This window comes from Schistocerca nitens, chromosome 3, assembly GCF_023898315.1.
Source record: "Schistocerca nitens isolate TAMUIC-IGC-003100 chromosome 3, iqSchNite1.1, whole genome shotgun sequence".
NCBI lineage: Eukaryota > Metazoa > Arthropoda > Insecta > Orthoptera > Acrididae > Schistocerca > Schistocerca nitens.
This window is the reverse complement of record NC_064616.1, coordinates 950342998-950362625: the sequence shown is the minus strand read 5'-3', so window position 1 is coordinate 950362625 and position 19628 is coordinate 950342998.

The following is a 19628-nucleotide window of genomic DNA, read 5'->3' as shown; positions in this document are numbered from 1 at the left end:
GTGCGGCTCTAGGCGCTGCAGCCTGGAACCGTGAGACCGCCACGGTCGCAGGTTCGAATCCTGCCTCGGGCATGGATGTGTGTAATGTCCTTAGGTTAGTTAGGTTTAACTAGTTCTACGTTCTAGGGGACTAATGCGCTCAGAAGTTGAGTCCCATAGTGCTCAGAGCCATTTGAACCATTTTCATCGATAATATTATCGACAGTGCTCATTATGTACTACTTTCCAAACAACCAGTTCCGGCATATAGCTCAAGTAACTCAGTTTAACGCAATTATGAGGTATTGACCAACAGCTGGCACGGTGCTCCCTCGTTGACAAAATTCAGGTACGTGTGCCATGATTTACTATCACCGAGTGAGAGCGTGAACAAGAGATATCCGTAGTGTAGGACGTGTACAATCTTTGCACATTCGTTGGAAGCAAAGTAAGAGACTCAGTGTGGCAGAGATAAGATAAACCGAGCCCACACTTTCGGATGGGTTTGGGTAGAAGGGGATAGAAAGAGGTAAACTGGTGTCAATGAGGTGTAAAAAATATATAAATAAATAAATAAAAGTTGCACTACTTAAAGAACACTTTTCAGACAGGCTACAGGAGATATATCAACAAACACTGCAGTTTTTCTTAACAAAAGGAAAGATCTGGGATTGAACTGCTTAGATGTATCCAGAAGAGCTTCTACATTCCGCTCGCCTCTATGTCTTTTGCATTACAGATTTTTATAGGACAGCGATGTGGAAACAAAATAGATATTACCTTGACAGTAGCGTAGCCGTACCGTCTACCAAATACGGCATGGAATAGCGGACCGCAGCACAGATGGGACGTATGCATTATACTGTTGGTGCAAAAGCAATGGAGCGGCCACACAGACAGGCCAGCCAGCATTTCGCTGCTCACAGAGCCCGACCGGCACAAACGGATTCCGGTTCCTGTGCACGTCAGAGTTTAATACTGCTCATGTTCCGGACGTCTGCACTCTCGGAATCCGCAGAGCATTCTTGTTCGTGCAGCGTGCTACTGCAGGGAAAGTGCCCGGCAAAGGTATCAGAGCCTTTCACTTAATCTATGCAGTAGATGAACTTTGACTGTTATGTCTTAAGCAGTTACCAATAAACATCTGTTCCAACATTATCTCATACCGTTATTTTCCTTCCGTCACTACCTAGGGAACAAGCAAATAAAAATTCAAATGTTGTCGTAAAGTAACCCTAGTGCAGAAAAATAAGCATTCGTTGCAGACTGTAACATATGAACATATAATAACACCGAGTGGTTATAATTAAAATGCAGTTACTCACAGAGTTTCATCGTGTGTTGTAATTATCGTATGAAAGTCAAACATGGTCAAGATTATTACGTCTTATGAGGAACCGATTTGCGCTGGAAAAAAATAGTTCATATTTGGCGACCAGGTGCAAATCTGGCGCGGTGAATGCAAGAAAGACGTATAGAAATGTTTCCACATGAAATGGATTCGGAACGAGACGTGGGCAGAAAAAGTCAAACAAATGAGAAAGGCATAATGTTGAGTTAATTATTGACCCCCGTTTCACACATCGCTCAGTATGAGCTCCGGAGACGTCGACCAGATGCTGCTGCCGGCCGGAGTGGCCGAGCGGTACTAGGCGCTACAGTCTGGAACCGCGCGGCCGCTACGGTCTCAGGTTCGAATCCTGCCTCGGGCATGGATGTGTGTGATGTCCTTAGGTTAGTTAGGGTTAAGTAGTTCTACGTTCTGTGGGACTGATAGCCGCAGAAGTCCCATAGTGCTCAGAGCCATTTAACCAATTGAACCAGATGCTGCTCCGTAAAATGACGTGATCAACAGTTGCTCGCTGCAGTCCCGGTGGAAGCTGAACATCTTAATCCTGAATAATGGCCTTAAGATCAGGTAGAGATCGAAGGTTTCCCTGGAAAAGGTTTTATTTTAGATATCAGCAGAGCCTGAAATCATGTGGAATAAGATCAGGAGATCTTGCAAGCCCTGTATCTGGAAAACTTCTGTATCTGTAGAACGTTGCTTTAAGCAGATCTTTCACCGGGGGAGTGACGTGAGGTGTAGCTCCATCTTGGATGAAAACAGTGGTTTCCATACAGTTGAGTCCTTTCAAAGCCAGAATCATGCCGTACAAGGAGGTGTCGATAATAAGCAGACTTCACGGTATACCTGACATGCTTTCTGGATGTACTCCGTTCAAAGAAAGACGGACCGAGATAAAGATGCTTGTCTACGCACACCACAAAGACAATTACGGCGAGTGCAGTTTCTCCCCGTGCACAACAAGTGATTTAACAGTACCCCAGATTAGACAGTTCTGTGTATTCACTGCACCTTGTAGTGTAATATGAGCCTCGTCATTCCATAGGATATTACCCGGCCACAGGTCATCGACTTCGATCTGTTCCAGAAAGCGAAGAGCGAGTTCAGAACGCTGCTGCCTATAATTAAGTTTCAATTACTGCGCCATTGGATCTTGTACGGGTCCCAGTATCGTCAAATAGACGGAAAAACTTTCCGAACTGATGAGCATGGGATCGACGGTTCTCGTTATGACAATTCATGAGCACTAGCACTACCTAGAAACAGCAATCTCGTAATAATTTCCACCGGGATGGAACGTATTCCTTTTCCGGGTGCCGTACCAAGATCACCCTGTTTTCGAACTTCATTATTATCTTCCTTAAACCATTTAATGACATCGGGCCTCTCCTCAGACTTTCCAGCAAGCGACACTCTCCCAATGCAGAACTGTAATCGCTGCCGTTCACATAGAATGGTTTCACTAACAGCCCACCGTCCCTCTTCTCGACAGCCATTCTCATTCACGTCATGGCTTGTCAAGTTACAGAGTGGATTTCATACCATCATACAAACAATGTACAGCGCCACACGGGTGGCCCGATCAGTAGCTAATTTCTTCTAGCGTAAATTGGTTCCTCATTAACGCATTAGCATATCTACCAAGTTTTGCTGGCATAGGATTATCACAACCCACACTAGACCTCCGTCAGTATCTGTACTTCGATCATAACCACTCGATATTAAGCAGCCTGAATTTTGCTTACAGTTTTCTTGATGCAAGCATACAATTACTGGAATGGGAATTGAATTGTCTTTCTCTTGACGAAATACGTTGATGAGCCCAAACATTGTGACCATCTGCATAATATCTTGTTTGTCCGTCTTTGGAGCGAAATACGTCACTCATTCTACGTATCAGGGATCCGACAGCTTGTTTGTAGGTTTGTGGAGGTATATGGTATTAGATGTCTACGCGCAGGTCATGTGATTCGGATAAATAATGGTTAGCTGATTTGGGTACGCGGTGATGGCGCCCGATAGCAACCCATATGAGTTCCATAGAACATACATCAGGCGAATTTGGTCGCCGAGAAAACAACGTGAGTTCACTCTAATGCTCCTCAAACCACAGTTGTATGATTCTGGCTCCGAGACACAGACAATTACACTGCTGAAAGATGACATCACCGGCGAAGAAGTCATCAAGCATGAATGGTTGCAGGTGGTTCGCAACTGTCAGCGTGTCTTCGATTACTGCAACAAGTCCCATGCAAGCGCTGGAGAATGTCTCCCATAGCATTATATTACTCCCACCAACCTGTGTCCGTGGAGCGCTGCACGTTCCGAGCCACCGTTCACTTCGACGACGACGTTTCTGGAGAGGACCCTGGACCTAACCTAGCAAAACTGTGCTGCATCCGAAGAACCGATACGTTTTCATTGATCGTCGGTCGAATCCCGATGGTCCCATTCCCATTGAAAACGTAATTGACTTGTCGTTGGGGCAGCATGCGAACACGTAGGGGTGAAACTTCCTGGCAGATTAAAACTGTATGTCCGACCGAGACTCGAACTCGGGACCTTTGCCTTTCGCGGGCAAGCGCTCTACCATATGAGCTACCGAAGCACGACTCACGCCCGGTCCTCACAGCTTTACTTCTGCCAGTATGTCGTCTCCTACCTTCCAAACTTTACAGAAGCTCTCCTGCGAACCTTGCAGAACTAGCACTCCTGAAAGAAAGGATGCTGCGGAGACATGGCTTAGCCACAGCCTGGGGGATGTTTCCAGAATAAGATTTTCAGTCTGCAGCGGAGTGTGCGCTCATATGAAACTTCCTGGCAGATTAAAACTGTATGTACGACCGAGACTCGAGCTCGGGACCTTTGTCTTTCGCGGGCAAGTGCTCTACCATCTGAGCTACCGAAGCACTACTCACGCCCGGTCCTCACAGCCAGGAAGTTTCATATCAGCGCACACTCCGCTGCAGAGTGAAAATCTCATTCTGGAAACGTAGGGGTCGTCTGGTGCGGAGCTCCATGTTCAACAATGTACAATAAACGGTGTGCTCCGAAACACTAATGCGTGCACCTCCATTGTGCTCTTTCGACACTGATGCCACTGATGGCAATCTATCTTCCTTTACGAAGCAGGAAAGCCTCCGAAGCCACATTCTGTGAAGAGCCGTGGACGTCCAGCCACTTAGTGCCTAGTGGTAGTTCCACGGCCCTTCTACCTCTCTCCGTAGATGCTCATGATAGTAGCGCGTGAAGATGCGACCAGCTTCGCCGTTTTCGAGATACTTGATCATAGACTCTGTCTAATAGTAATCTACTCATTGTCAAAGTCGATTATCTCAACGGATTTCCCCATTTTCAACCCATATCATCGCTTACATACCCCTATTACCGCGGCAGGTGCACGCAACGCCCCCAGGCGGCATCCAACGTCGCGGTGGGCAGTGCTCATAATGTTTCGGGTTATCAGTGTATATTGCACGCAGTGTTGATCACGTCTGACATGTTGATATGGCGTGGCAGACCAGGACTCTAATCCAATCATCTGACTGTCATAGCTGAGTTCGAAACTAGGTCTGGGTTTTAAACTGACACGCGTGATGGTTATGAGATTTGTTCCGGCCGCCTTATTTTGCACAATGGTTCGGTCACTGTTGTCGCTTGAAAATAGGTTTCAGTTTTTCGATCACAGTCTGCATTACTATATACAGAAATGTCTGGAATGAGCATGAAACCCTATTGTTAATGTTGGAGTACGCCAATTTCGCAGGACAAATAATTATATTATGATAACGTTATTCCGTTGCTCATGTGGAGAGAAGACACAGATGTATATTCTATTTAACTGCAGTAAAATAAGATGACATGAAGTTACGAGATTTTATTTTCTTAAACTTCGAGATTGTCGCACAGATGACAAAATGGATGATATCGAAGTAGACGACAGAGGGATAGAGAAACAATTAAAATTGCTCAAAAGAGGAAAGGCCGCTGGACCTGATGGGATACCAGTTCGATTTTACACAGAGTACGCGAAGGAACTTGCCCCCTTCTTGCAGCGGTGTAACGTAGGTCTCTATAAGAGCGTACGGTTCCAAAGGATTGGAAAAGGGCACAGGTCATCCCCGTTTTCAAGAAGGGACGTCGAACAGATGTGCAGAACTATAGACCTATATCTCTAACGTCGATCAGTTGTAGAATTTTGGAACACGTATTATGTTCGAGTATAATGACTTTTCTGGAGACTAGAAATCTATTCTGTAGGAATCAGCATGGGTTTCGAAAAAGACGATCGTGTGAAACCCAGCTCACGCTATTCGTCACGAGACTCAGAGGCCCATAGACACGGGTTACCAGGTAGATGTCGTGTTTCTTGACTTCCGCAAGGCGTTCGATACAGTTCCCCACAGTCGTTTAATGAACAAAGCAAGAGCATATGGACTATCAGACCAATTGTGTGATTGGATTGAAGAGTTCCTAGATAACAGATCGCAGCATGTCATTCTCAATGGAGAGAAGTTTTCCGAAGTAAGAGTGATTTCAGGTGTGCCGCAGGGGAGTGTCCTAGGGCTGTTGCTATTCACAATATACATAAATGACCTTGTGGATGACAGCGGAAGTTCACTGACGCTATGCGGTGGTATATCGAGAGATTGTAACAATGGAAAATTGTACTGAAATGCAGGGGGATCTGCAGCGAATTGACACATGGTGCAGGAATGGCAATTGAATCTCAATGTAGACAAGTTTAACGTGCTGCGAATACATAGAAAGAAAGATCCCTTATCATTTAGCTACAATATAGCAGGTCAGCAACTGGGAGCAGTTAAGTCCATAAATTATCTGGGAGTACCATTAGCAGTGATTTAAGATGGAATGATCATATAAAGTCGGTAAAGCAGATGCCAGACTGAGATTCATTGGAAGAATCCTAAGGAAATGCAATCCGAAAACAAAGGAAGTAGGCTACAGTACACTTGTTCGCCCACTGCTTGAATACTGCTCAGCAGTGTGGGATCCGTACCAGATAGGGTTGATAGAAGATATAGAGAAGATCCAACGGAGAGCAGCGCGCGTCGTTACAGGATCATTTAGTAATCGCGAAAGCGTTACAGAGATGATAGATAAACTCCAGTGGAAGACTCTGCAGGAGAGACGCTTAGTAGTTCGGTACGGGCTTTTGTTGAAGTTTCGAGAACATACCTTCACCGAGGAGTCACGCAGTATATTGCTCCCTCCTACGTATATCTCGCGAAGAGACATGAAGATAAAATCAGAGAGATTAGAGCCCACACAGAGGCATACCGACAATCCTTCTTTCCACGAACAATACAAGACTGTAATAGAAGGGAGAACCGATAGAGGTACTCAAGGTACCCTCCGCCACGCACCGTCAGGTGGCTTGCGGAGTATGGATGTAGATGTAGATGTAGATGTAGAATTGTTCATATTACAGAACGTTACTGTGAAAAACGTGAACTTCATTGTCGTTCACTATGGACGGCTTTCATATATATATATATATATATATATATATATATATATATATATATATATATATATATTGTTGTAACTAGTCTATTTTCCATCAGTCTCTTACAATTTCAAATGAATGCCTATATCAACAGATAAGCTTTTACGTTAATATCACGGTGAGAACTGAGAGAGGATAGGTGTGGGATATTTTTCTTTATTTGTGCAGTCAGTTCAGCAACCTTCCTGCAGCCATGATTGCTCCACCTGTCCCGTCTTGGTCATCGCTCTAGGGGGAGGACGTGAGATGAGTTTGGCTGCTACGTGATGTCCAAAGTTGTCACTCCTCTTAATCTCTCAAGCTGTAGTACCAACTCTGAAATTTGGCTTCTCACTAACTTTCAACGCCGCAAAGTAGCCTCCATGGGAACGCCGGGCCCTTTGATTGGCCAGTGTAAGAGTGCGCCAATGTTCGCTACCTAACATTCCCAATCAAAATCTTACCCTTTACAGCAAGAGAGGGGTCATGGCTCACTGAGAATCATGAATAAAATTCCACTCGATGTGGTGAAAATAGGATGCCTTATTCTGAATAGGTGGTAATTAGTATTAGGTTACTGAGTTGGGAACATTTTTATGGAAGTAATTTTCCATAGTCAGACGCATATGACTAAGACACTAAGCCGAAAAAGCTTCGCCTATTTGGCTAGTCTATTACAAGATCCTTTCGAAGTTCCCATGTTAATGAGAAAAACAGGGCACCACTTTTAACTCAGTACATGACTTGCTATTTTTAGGAACCCTGATGATTGGGGAGTCGCTAACAGGAACCCATTTAACGAAACTTCGATGTACGATTTCGATATCTGGTTTCTTGCCTGTAGTTTCGTGATTCAGTAGATGCGGATTCACCAACATGTGCACCACATAACAATGAAGGACTAGAAAAAAATCTGATAACACCATCTGGTGCCGAAACGTATTGGTGTAGCCATAAATGAACCTGTGTTATGCGTAATATGGCCCAATCAATGGGCGCCCTAATATTTTGTAAACCGTTTGATTTTGACACTGTTTGTCAAACCAAGAAGCAGATAGCTTAAACATAGACGGTTTTGTTTTATGAAATGTGATGGTCTTGATGATATTGTGTTTGGACACATTAAACATAGTAGCGCAGCACTTTAACTAAAACTTCCTACGACTGTGTTTGAAATTAAATTATAAGCTTTGATTACGTGACACACGCACATACATACAGACACAAACATGCACACACACACACACACACACACACACACACACACATACACATACACACACGCACACACATCATAAGCACGTCATATTTCAGTTACAAAAGTGTAATTAAAGCATTAGAAGCTGATCAGAGGTGTAACTAAAACCATCAAAAGAACAAATGTCGTTATTTACGTTATTTTCCAAACGTAATGCAAAATTTTGAAAGTTTCACCACACTCGTTGCATCGTCAGATATAACGGACTCCTGTTTCTCATTCATTCATTTATTTGTCTATGAGGTTGCTTGGTATCAGGTGTGTGTCGTTGTTGACTGCATATGGCCCGTCACGCACCTTATACATCGACGCGTAAGAAAAGACTTTTAAACTGCCCGCTAGCACTAAGCCGCTACCCTCGCTCCGTACAGACCTCGTACTCTTCCGATGAGCGGCGCCACGAACGACACCAGAGCACGTCGTCTTCTCTTCGACTCACTGCATGAAAATGTAACTCACCGCTCCGCATACTGAGCTCTGCCCCAGCGTTCATAATATTCGCAGTGAGGATGGAAGGAACTAGCACGGTACTACTGATCTGACAAGAGCTAGCAAGTCATTCTTCATGGTAAGCACTAGCCTGTGATTACAAGTAGTGAACGGAACAAGATGGAATGGTTACTATCAAAGATTTAAAAGTTATGTATAAATACCTAAATATCATAAATAGTGGAAATAAAGGGATGTAAATAAATATGTTCATTTTCTAATCATTTAATAACTGCTAAAGTGTCTGTGCCATCTCGTTCCCCTGTGTACCTAAAAGAAATTTCTGGTGTCGAGGATATAATAGCTGTCCAATCTTGGACCAAGGATAATCATCTATTTAATAAAAAAAATTTCTCATCAACGTACAAATATCGAACTTCGCTATTTGACATTCTAATATATACTGAAGTATACTTAACTTTTTTGCCCGCCCGGCTAGCCGTGCGGTCTAAAGCACTGCTTCCCGAGCGGGAAGGCATGCCGGCAGCGGCACAAATCCGCCCCCCCGGATTAGTGTCGAGGTCCGGCATGCCGGCCAGCCTGTGGGGCTGGTTCCCCTAATTCCGCCTCAGTTACACTGTGTCGGCGATTGCTGCGCGAACACTGTAGCCAGGTAAGGAGGAGGAGGAGATTAGTGTTTAACGTCCCGTCGACAACGAGGTCATTAGAGACGGAGCGCAAGCTCGGGTGAGGGAAGGATGGGGAAGGAAATCGGCCGTGCCCTTTCAAAGGAACCATCCCGGCATTTGCCTGAAGCGATTTAGGGAAATCACGGAAAACCTAAATCAGGATGGCCGGAGACGGGATTGAACCGTCGTCCTCCCGAATGCGAGTCCAGTGTACTAACCACTGCGCCACCTCGCTCGGTGTAGCCAGGTAAGCATACACCAAATTACTCTACCACGCGAACACTGCTCTACCACGCGAACACTCGGGTTACACTCGTCTGGAATGAGACGTTCCCAGGGGGCGGGTTGTCCACTGGAGGCCGAACCGCACAGTAGCCCTGGGTTCGGTGTGTAGCGTGTTGTGGGGTTGTGTATCGCTGAGGGCTATGGCGGGGACGAAGCCTCTCCGTCGTTTCTAGGTCCCCAGTTCAATACATACATATATACTTCATTTCTGTATGGCAACCAAAGGGTAACAACCACTCAGTGCACTTATTCAGTTTCAGGGCATACAAATTTAAACATTGCTGTCGCCCATTACCAGACTGTTAGATGCACTACACACTCACCACCAAACTACGACTGAAACACACAATTCAGGAGGTTCTTTCGATGACAAAAAAAAATGGTTCAAATGGCTCTGAGCAATATGGGACTTAATATCTGAGGTCATCAGTCCCCTAGAACTTAGAGCTACTTAAACCTAACTAACCTAAGGACATCACACAAATCCATGCCCGAGGCAGGATTCGAACCTGCGACCGAAGCGGTCGCGCGGTTCTAGACTGAAGCGCCTAGAACCTCTCGGCCACTTTCGATGACAGACAAGAGGATTTGACACAGTAGAGTCACACCTCAAAGAACACTTTTCAGTCTATAAACTTTCTGGTGACTCACGACGTCCTTTTTTTCTTGGATTGAGGCGTCAATTTTCAGATTATATCGGAAATTATTCCCCCAAGCACGGCACCTCACTCTAACCTACGAGGAAGTCGTTGAGAAGTTAGACGAAATTCTTCACGCCCAAATTCATATAGTGCTGCTCGTTTTAAACTTTTAGTACGTGTCATCATAGTAAACAAACCTGCAAGGAATGGATCACTGAACTCAAGCGTATGACGAGGAATTGTAAATTTAACGGTGCATGTGGAGCTCCATTGCAAGACGATATGCATCACGATGCAATGAACCTCAGAACCTGACTGATAGTAAAGTATGTGCTGAGATTTTAAAGGACCCCAATCCTGCCCTCACTGATGTACTTAAGTGGCTGACTCTAGAATTTCCAAGATTTCGCGGAACTTGACTTCAACGTGTCTATCACTGCAATGCCGACCGTTGATATTTCTAAGTGGGTCCAACCCTACATCCCTCATTATGACAACAGCCATAAGCACCGGGGTAATATTACACGAGGCGTCAAGCTTGTTAGCCTGCAAACTCTCGCGCTCAGAAGTCTTGTGTTATGTGGTACCTAACGTATGACTAAGTTTGCTTCTTCAGCCAAGTGGAACGCCGATGCTGCCATAAGGCAGGACACGCACAGCAAGTGTGCCTATAAAAGTATCGCAATGTGACTACAGTTCCACAGAAAGCTATAGCTGTTAAAATGGGAATCAATATGAATAGAAATTCTGGGTTCTCGACTACTACTCCTGTAAACACATAAACCACCGACGCAAGAGCAAGATGTACAAATTTGCTCGTTGCAGTCAGCTCTCCCCAAATAAACAAACAGCTAAAGGCTCTGTCAGTCACACATCGGACAAAAGTAGTCTTCGGGAAGTCAGAACTGTCAAACACATTGAGAAAAATAACCGGAAACAGTCCATGTTTTTATAGATTAGTAATCGAAATGTTAAACAAAGGTGCTTCAGTCACATAATTAATCAGAATTCTTATGAGCAATTGGTACATCGCGAGCTACAGAAAACAGTCTGCACCCTATGGGCTACAACGGTGGCAGTACCTCTGTTCTCGAGATAAAAGCTTTGAAAATATAATATAAACATACAACTACATTGCTGCCATTTACGGTAGTGCAATTACGCTCTAACCCAAATATTTGTGACATGTATGCATTTGATTTATTGGGATCAGATACCGACGATATATGGCCCACTCACAATAATGCGACAATCACCTGTGTTCGACATCAACGTGCAATAACCACTCACAGGTGGAAGGTGGAAGTACTAGTAGTGGAGGGTATATAAAGAGTGTCCGGGAGATGCGACAAACAGTGCAGTCGTTGTCGTGATGAGGAAAGGGAACGATTTATCTGATGTTCAAAATGGCACCATCATTGGCTTCGGGGCCTAGGAGGGAAGCATTTGCGAAACGGCTGAGTTTGTGTACTGCCGTGGTTAAAACACACTCTGCACGGCAAAACTTCGTTATCCGAAACAGACGTCGAGGCAATTTGATGCACCTCGGGCTATACCGTAAGGGGGGGGGGGGGGGGTGACTTTGCGACACTTTTTTTTATTTTTATTCATGGGAACCAGATGAAAATGATTCAATCTCAGATATATTTACTACAATGTCTAACTACACTCTTTGGTTATATAACAACATACAAGCACAAACTAAATACTAAAGTATGACCTAATTACAGTCAAAAATAACTGTCACAATGTCACCCCACAATGGGGGTGACTTTGTGACAGTCTGGTTTTTCTACTAAAACTAATAGGGAAATAATACAGTCACAATTTAACCACCATAAAACTTTAACATCATGAACAAATAAAAAAATTATAAAAATGAATTTTAAATGCTAGGCTTTAATAATACTAATAGCTATTGTTTCAGGCGTTACAGCTCAACAACTTGACAATAAACTTGGCCTTATTAATCTACACCATTCACTCGAAATAAACTTCTGTCATTTGTTTGGGTTTGTTTATGCTGTACAAAACTTCTTCTGCATCATAAAAAATGGCGCCAGGCTTTGATGGTCATTTCCAACTCTTCTTCGATCTCTCCATAACAGAGACAATGTAACCACCAATCTATTTCTCAATGACTTTCGCTGGGACCAAATTACCATCAAAACTGACAACAACATAACTTCCAACAGAAAAATCTGTGTTATTGGATTCTTCAGTGGTAAACGTTTCTTGAGTTACACAGTTTGTTTCATCAAAAAAGTCGTCTTCATCAGAATCAGACAACTGTTCATGTAAAAAGTCCAAATCAGTATCATCGGATTCCTGTATAGAAAATGTTTCACTGACATCAGTTTCATCATCTAACTGACTCTTCTTCCTTTTCTGCTTCATTCTCGTCTTTCCTTGATTGTTTGCATCAGTTGTCATGTTTTCCTCAGTTTGGTTGTTTTCCACATTTAAAACATCTGCTGTTCCAATGCTCCTCCTCGCTGGAACATGTAACTTCTTACGTCTTTTCTTTTCTCTTGGCTTTGTCTCCTCTTGCCTTCTTTTCTGGAGCTCCTGAAGAAGTGATTCTCCAATGTGGTCTGCCATATCACCAATATTGTTTTCTAGATTTACTTTAGGAAGTCTTGACAAAACTGCTTGTTTGTTTAGTGGAAAAATTCCTGTTTTGCGGAAACCAGACTTCAGATTTTTTTTCTACATTCGATTCCATGGCTTCCACAAGCTGCTTTAACAGACCAGGAAACTGATCCTTGGGAACAGATGAGCTTCTGCTTCCAGAAGCTGTTATCTTCCACGAAGAAAGTATTTCCCTCCAAAGGCCTTTCAAAGAACGGAAAAATGCTACATCGAGAGGTTGCAGAAGGTGGTTTCTGTTTGGTGGGAGGGCTATAAATTTGATTTCGTTGTCCTCATACTGACGTAGCACTTCGAAATTTGTATGGGAGCTCAAATTATCTCCTATCAATACTTTGACACCCGTTTGTTTCTTCAAAATAGGCAACATGATAGAAATGAACCAGTCTTCAAAAACCTGGTGATCAAACCACCCAGATTTGGTTCCGTAGGTGATGGGACATGACGGCGGCTGTGGAAGTGTGTACGGGCGAATAAACGTGCAAATGTGGACCAAATGACCGCCCATATTAACAAAGGGCTACCGACAGTGTCTCCTCAATGACCAATAAGCGAAGGTTACTGCTTATGAGCCTCTGCAGAATGTGCCTGGTTCATGTAACCATATTGAGGTTGTTCATCGGCAACGAAGGTGGATTTGCACGCCAATATCGCAACTCGACGTCCACTGCGTGGCGACAGATGGCCTTAGATGAATCACGTTTTATGTTCCACCAGAGTGTAACATCTGAGAGCAAATTATCTGCAACAATCGTCGGAAGGGTCCAACCCGGAGAAGGGAGCCTTATGGACTGCGGAATGTTTTCGTAGCATTCCTTGGTGGTGTCCCCATGCTGGAAGGCGCAATGGATCAGCACAAGTATGTATCTGTTCTTGGGGACCATGTCCACCACCGAGCGAGGTGGCGCAGTGGTTAGACACTGGACTCGCATTCGGGAGGACGACGGTTCAATCCCGCGTCCGGCCATCCTGATTTAAGTTTTCCGTGATTTCCCTAAATCACTCCAGCCAAATGCTGGGATGGTTCCTCTAAAAGGGCACGGCCGACTTCCTTCCCCATCCTTCCCTAATCCGATGAGACCGATGACCACGCTGTCTGGTCTCCTTCCCCAAAAAAACCACAAACAACAATGTCCACCTCTACGTGCAGTTTGTTATTTCTGGGCACGATGGCATCTAGCAGCAGGACAATGTAACATGTCACACAGCTTGCAGTGTAAGTGTGTGATGTGTTTACCACACTCCCCTGGTCACCAAACTCTCTAGATTTAAACCTCATCGAGAATCTGAGGGCCCACCTTGATCGGGCTGCAGATCCTCAGCCGTGTAACCGAGCGCCACTGGGCACGGCACTGCTCCACTTCGCTGTGGGTACTTTCCAGAACCGCACTGGCTCTTTTCTTGCGCATATCGCAGTGATGCATACTGCAAAACGTAGTTACGCAGGCTTTTGACGAGTGTTCACATTAATATGACTGGACAGTGTAACGTGTATGTTATCGATATTCAGTTTTCCCAGGCCAGCTTATATTCATTGTGTGACAAATATGGACATTCGTTCGATGACACATTTGGATACACAAACAATTTTCAGATTCACGTTACGCTCAAAGACAATGCACAACCAAATTTTTTTTTTTTTTTTTTTTTTTTTGTACAAATCGCGTACCTAACGCCACTCGCGATGAATTTCCCTCTGAACTTAACAGATTGTAAGAAATTTGTTTCGGCACTTCCTTCGACAAGTTATGTCGAAAGTTTCGTATTGTTAAATTACTTGGATGACAGTATTGCGTCCGGACCAACACCGGAACAACTTTTCAAATTTAGAATTTATTTTTCAAGCTTCAGCTGACGTATATAACTCAAGTGTAATTTACAGGAACGCTCATTTTTCAGTACTGAATTCGAATATTTGGGGCATTGTATTGATGCCCACGACGCTCGTCCCTAGGCTAATGATTTAGAGACCATTAAGAGATTACGTTCTTCTTAATATATATGAGAAATACAAGTTAGTAAAAGACTGATCAACTACTTAAAATTTATTCCGAACTCAGCGCAAATTTCTGCTCCCTTGCATCGCCTATGGCGTAAAAATGTTCCATTCCAATATGCTGGAGAACGCAAACTACGGTTTCATAAAATGAAAAATACATTGCTCAGTCGTTATGTCTCAATGAATTCGATCTGCAGAAACCAGTATAGCTTGCAGTTGATACATCACCTCTAGGAATATGGACAGTTTTACCTCATAACGCTGGAAACACAACAACATAGCACTAACGTCTAAGACGTTGAACTTGGCCCACGCCAACTACAGTAATCTGGAGAATGAAGTCTTAGCCATCATACATTGTGTCGCTTTATTCCATCAATATCTGCATGGAAGAAAATCCTTTTCTCGTGGCTGGTCATAAGCTACTGACTGCTCTTTTCATCCGACAAAACATGTGTCTGATCGCACAGCACAGAAGCAGCAACGTTGATCATTGTTTCTTTTAAATTACCAGTATAAAATTCTTTATCACGGTACAGCTCAGTATGCAAACGCAGACACTCTGTCTCGCTTAATCCGGAATCCGAGACATCAGAAGTTTCTTATCTTCAAATATATCAACGTGATTTTCAAGCTCCGCAATTCTTTCTCCTTAGATTGTCAGTGGATTGCAGAGGTTGCTGAACAAGATCAGTCACTATGACTGCCGAAATACTACATTCGGGTATGGCTCGAACTCCAAACCCAATTTCAGATGCGGTAGTGCTAAAGTACCATATGCAACACAAAAACCTTTCTCTTCATAATGCTGAAATGTTACTGCATACTTCAATTGAAAAAAACTCGAGTCATGATTCCTCCATTTTTGCAGAAAAATATTTTGAAACTATTACAGAGAGGACATTGGGGAATCGTTGACACTAAGTAACTAGGACCTCAGCATTACAGGCAGACTAAAGAGATAACTCTCCATTGCCACAAATGTGTGGATCATCAGGCAGTACCGCACCAAGTGTTTTTCAATTGATCTCTACCTGACGGTGTCAGGCAAAGCATCCACATTGATTTTACTAGTAATCATAGTGGATGGGTACAGTCGATTTCCGTATGTCATTGCAATTAATTAGACAAGTAGCGCTAAGCACTATAAAAAAAAAACCTTGCTTTTGTTATTGGTTTAGAAAGCTTAACACAGCCTATCGATTCGGACAATAGTGCGCAGTTTTCGTTGTTGGAATTTCATCAATTTTTCGACAAAATGGAATCCAATACAACCGAACAATACCGTTTTTTCCTCAATTGGTCTGCGCCTTTAGGTGAGTGACTGGGTGGGAAGTTTGTGTCTGGCCGGCGGTCGTGCTCTGATAGTCGAAGCGCTTAAGGCGACCGCTCTCGTAACGCGGAAAATCAGGGTAGAGTGTCGGTCCAACACAAATTTTCAGTGTCGTCATTCCATTATACAGCTGGAGCTGCTTCATTTCATGAACTCTTACTTGGTCGTCGCCACCACAATGTGCTGCATCTCACCCATCCTCGCCACTCTTTATCGGACTGTACCTTCACAATGAATTTCCACAGGAACGACAGTTTTCTATCGAGTCTGCTATAAGCACCATATATGAGAATCTGGCATCATAAATCAGATGACTCTCTGAGCTCATTGTACCGTTCGCGGAAAAATAGGCACCCATCGACGTCACCAAAACCAATTGCGCTTTAGTGATTTTTTTGATCATTTTATGGATATTCATAACTCAGAAACGCTGTTTCCAACTCTTAGTGTTTCCTCCGAGTAAACCTTGCCATTGCCCGACGTTCGGGCGCATGGATCAACAGACGACTATCCCAACGAGGACGTCCCCTCCTCCCGCCTGCATACGCAGTCGCTGCCACAGCCGCAGCTTCAACCGCCATTCACAGTGATGTCAGTCATGAAAGGCAGTCCTGCATCAGCCGCGCAACCTGCAGCGTCCTCAGCAGCGCCAGTGCTGGTGTAACGGGGCAAAACTGTGTGAGAACTTGGAGCAAGCGTTAGAGCCCAGAACTGCAACGAGGCCTCAGCCAGATAGAAGATGCTGGTTCTCGAGCTGCGCCATCAGCTCCCGTGTCGTCGGACTGCGAGCGCCGAAATTTGACCATAAGATGCGGAGACTGGCCGCAGTCAGCTGACTCTCCTGCTTGATCAGCGTCCGTCAGCAGAAGTGAGACTTCCGTGACACCACCCCAGGAGTCAATGCCCTGGGCCAGCCTTCGAGAAATCACTCCGGCTCGACTGACTTCCGCGTCGTCGACTATTACGCCAGGACCAGGTCTTTGCCCTGTTCCTGATGGTTCGTCATGGCCCACAAACGCAGCCCTTCCGCGAATTCAGCTCCAGGAACCAGCGTTTAAACGCTGGCCCAGCTGAGTACGTCACATTCGGATACAGCAGGGCCACACCTTGCGCCTGCTGCTGTGTGTCAGCTGTAAATCCTCGCTGTGAACTCTGCTGCTACCGATCCGCGAAGGAGAGACCTCTGCCTGTCTGCCCAGCCCGTGCAGGCAACACCGCACAATCCGCCCGACCCTACTCCTCACCGTCGGTTCAGAAGTCGACTCCAGGAGCCGCCTTCGACGTGCCACTGGAACGATTCGACCTTCGGAAGACAGACGCCGCTGGGGATGTCCGCTGAGACAGGGCACTGACCTGTCCTGCTGCCACGCTCCCCGCACCCCCCTCCCCACAGCCGACAACATAAAAGAGGTCCGTGGTGCATAGTTCCAGCTGCTATTTTACCAGGACCCGCAGCTGCTGCTGTCCACATCCTCCATCTTCGACAGAGAACCCAGACCACACCCAGACAGCCTACTTCTCCCTCCTTTACAATGCACCGACTTGTGCTGCTTGATAGACGTCCTGCCTCTGGTGTTTAGGCAGATCTTCCTGATGGTTCACAATGGGCATGTTGACACGTTGCTTGGTTGGCATCATGTGTCATCGCGCTAGAATCAAATCCATCAGCTGCACCACTGCAAAGACCTTCCCCACGCAGTCACCCATATCCAAACTATGCGTCGACGGGGCGCAGTAGGAATGCGGCATCGATGTTCTCCTTGTCGACCACACACATTGTGCGCTGTGCACCGGGTACTTCGTAGCGGAAGAAGAGACTTTTGAACTGCTCGTCAACGTGTCGCCACGAGCCTCGCTCCCTCCAGAGCGCGCCGTCCTCCGTTTGGTGGCACCATGACCGCCACCAGAGGACGCTGTCTTCGCTTCGACTCATGGTATACAAAGGTAACCCTCCGTGCCGCACGTTGACGTCTGCCACAGGTCTCGAAAGACACGCAGTGAGACGACGCTACTGATCCGATAAGAGCTAGAAGATGATTGTACGTTGTAATCGTTAGCCAGTTATCCACAGTATAGAAATGAGACAGTGTGGAGCAGCTATAACCAAGGATATGAAAATTCTGTGTAAAAAGATCAATCTTACAGATTATGTAACTAAATATGCTTATCTTTTAAAAATTTAAAAACGGTGAACGGTCTGTACCACCTCTTTCACCTATGGACACAAAAACGTGAGCCACAGCTACTTGGTCTGGAATGAGTCAGTACATAGTTTACAATGCTGATTAGAAAATTTGTAAACAAAACGAAAAGACATTAATTAAACATGAAGATGTTATGAGAATAAGACGTAATACATTAAAGTAAAATGTCAACTACTTCGAGAAACTACTGTAGAGTTTAGAAGTAGTATGCCACAATGAAACATTTCAACTTCGATTTGATTACTCAAAGATTATCATTCGATTTTATTTAGTTCCGCTGGAAGCCTATTGAAAAATAAAACCTGCTGAATAATATACACATTTCTGGACATTTTTAAGGCCCTCTTAGCCAAGTGCTTATGGGTTTTCTATCTTATGTTCACTGAATGAATATAACAGTCTCTTCTCAATGAGTCAGTGTTGTGACAACAAATACCATGACGGAATACCAGTTAAACCTAAACAGTTCACTAACTTTCATTGCAGATTTGTCTGACCGTCATTATCTAAGATAAGGATACTTTTGATGAGAGCACAGAGGTGCCCTAAAACACAACACTCTGCGAGATAATAGATTTGAAGTAAGAAAAGTAAACAAGCATTAGCATTTCCGTGACAGAAAATGGAGCCCATTCTTAAAGTGAAGATTGAAGCATTCACGTTCTGCACATTTTCTTTCATGTTATACTTCCACGAAAGCCTCCATCTACCCTCCGGACTTAAAATGGTCGATTTCACTCACTGACTGACCACCTTGGGACAGCACAATTTTGCTTTTCCGCGAGTTCCGTGTCAGTAGCTGAATGAATTCCGTTGGGTTGCAGTTAAGCGACAATCTGTTCACTGAAAACCACGTGCTGAAGTTAACGATTGCCTGGCTAGCTACATCGTTTACATTACATTCCACATCTTTCACAATAACAGTTGGGTTATCTGTAAAGAGAAAAATTTGTGATCGTTTCTCATTTTAGTGATCAGTGATATATATCAAGAAAAACAACTGAGCCAGAAGAGAATCCTGTAGTGTCCCCCAGTTTTACATGACCCAGTCACATTCTAACCTCTTCTCTATTTCCGTGATAAATAAATAAAAACACCTGCAGCCGTCCTTATGATTTTATTTTATTTGTTGCTACCAGTTTCAACGCTTCAGTGCGTTATCTTCAGGTTGTTTTTGATGCGATATAGGTTGATATGATCCCCATGCATAAAACATCAGTTGCCAGCATTACTGGACACGCATATAATGTGTGAGCACTCCAACCATCCCTATTTGTTCACACTGGAGGACCACTTTCTGCTTTC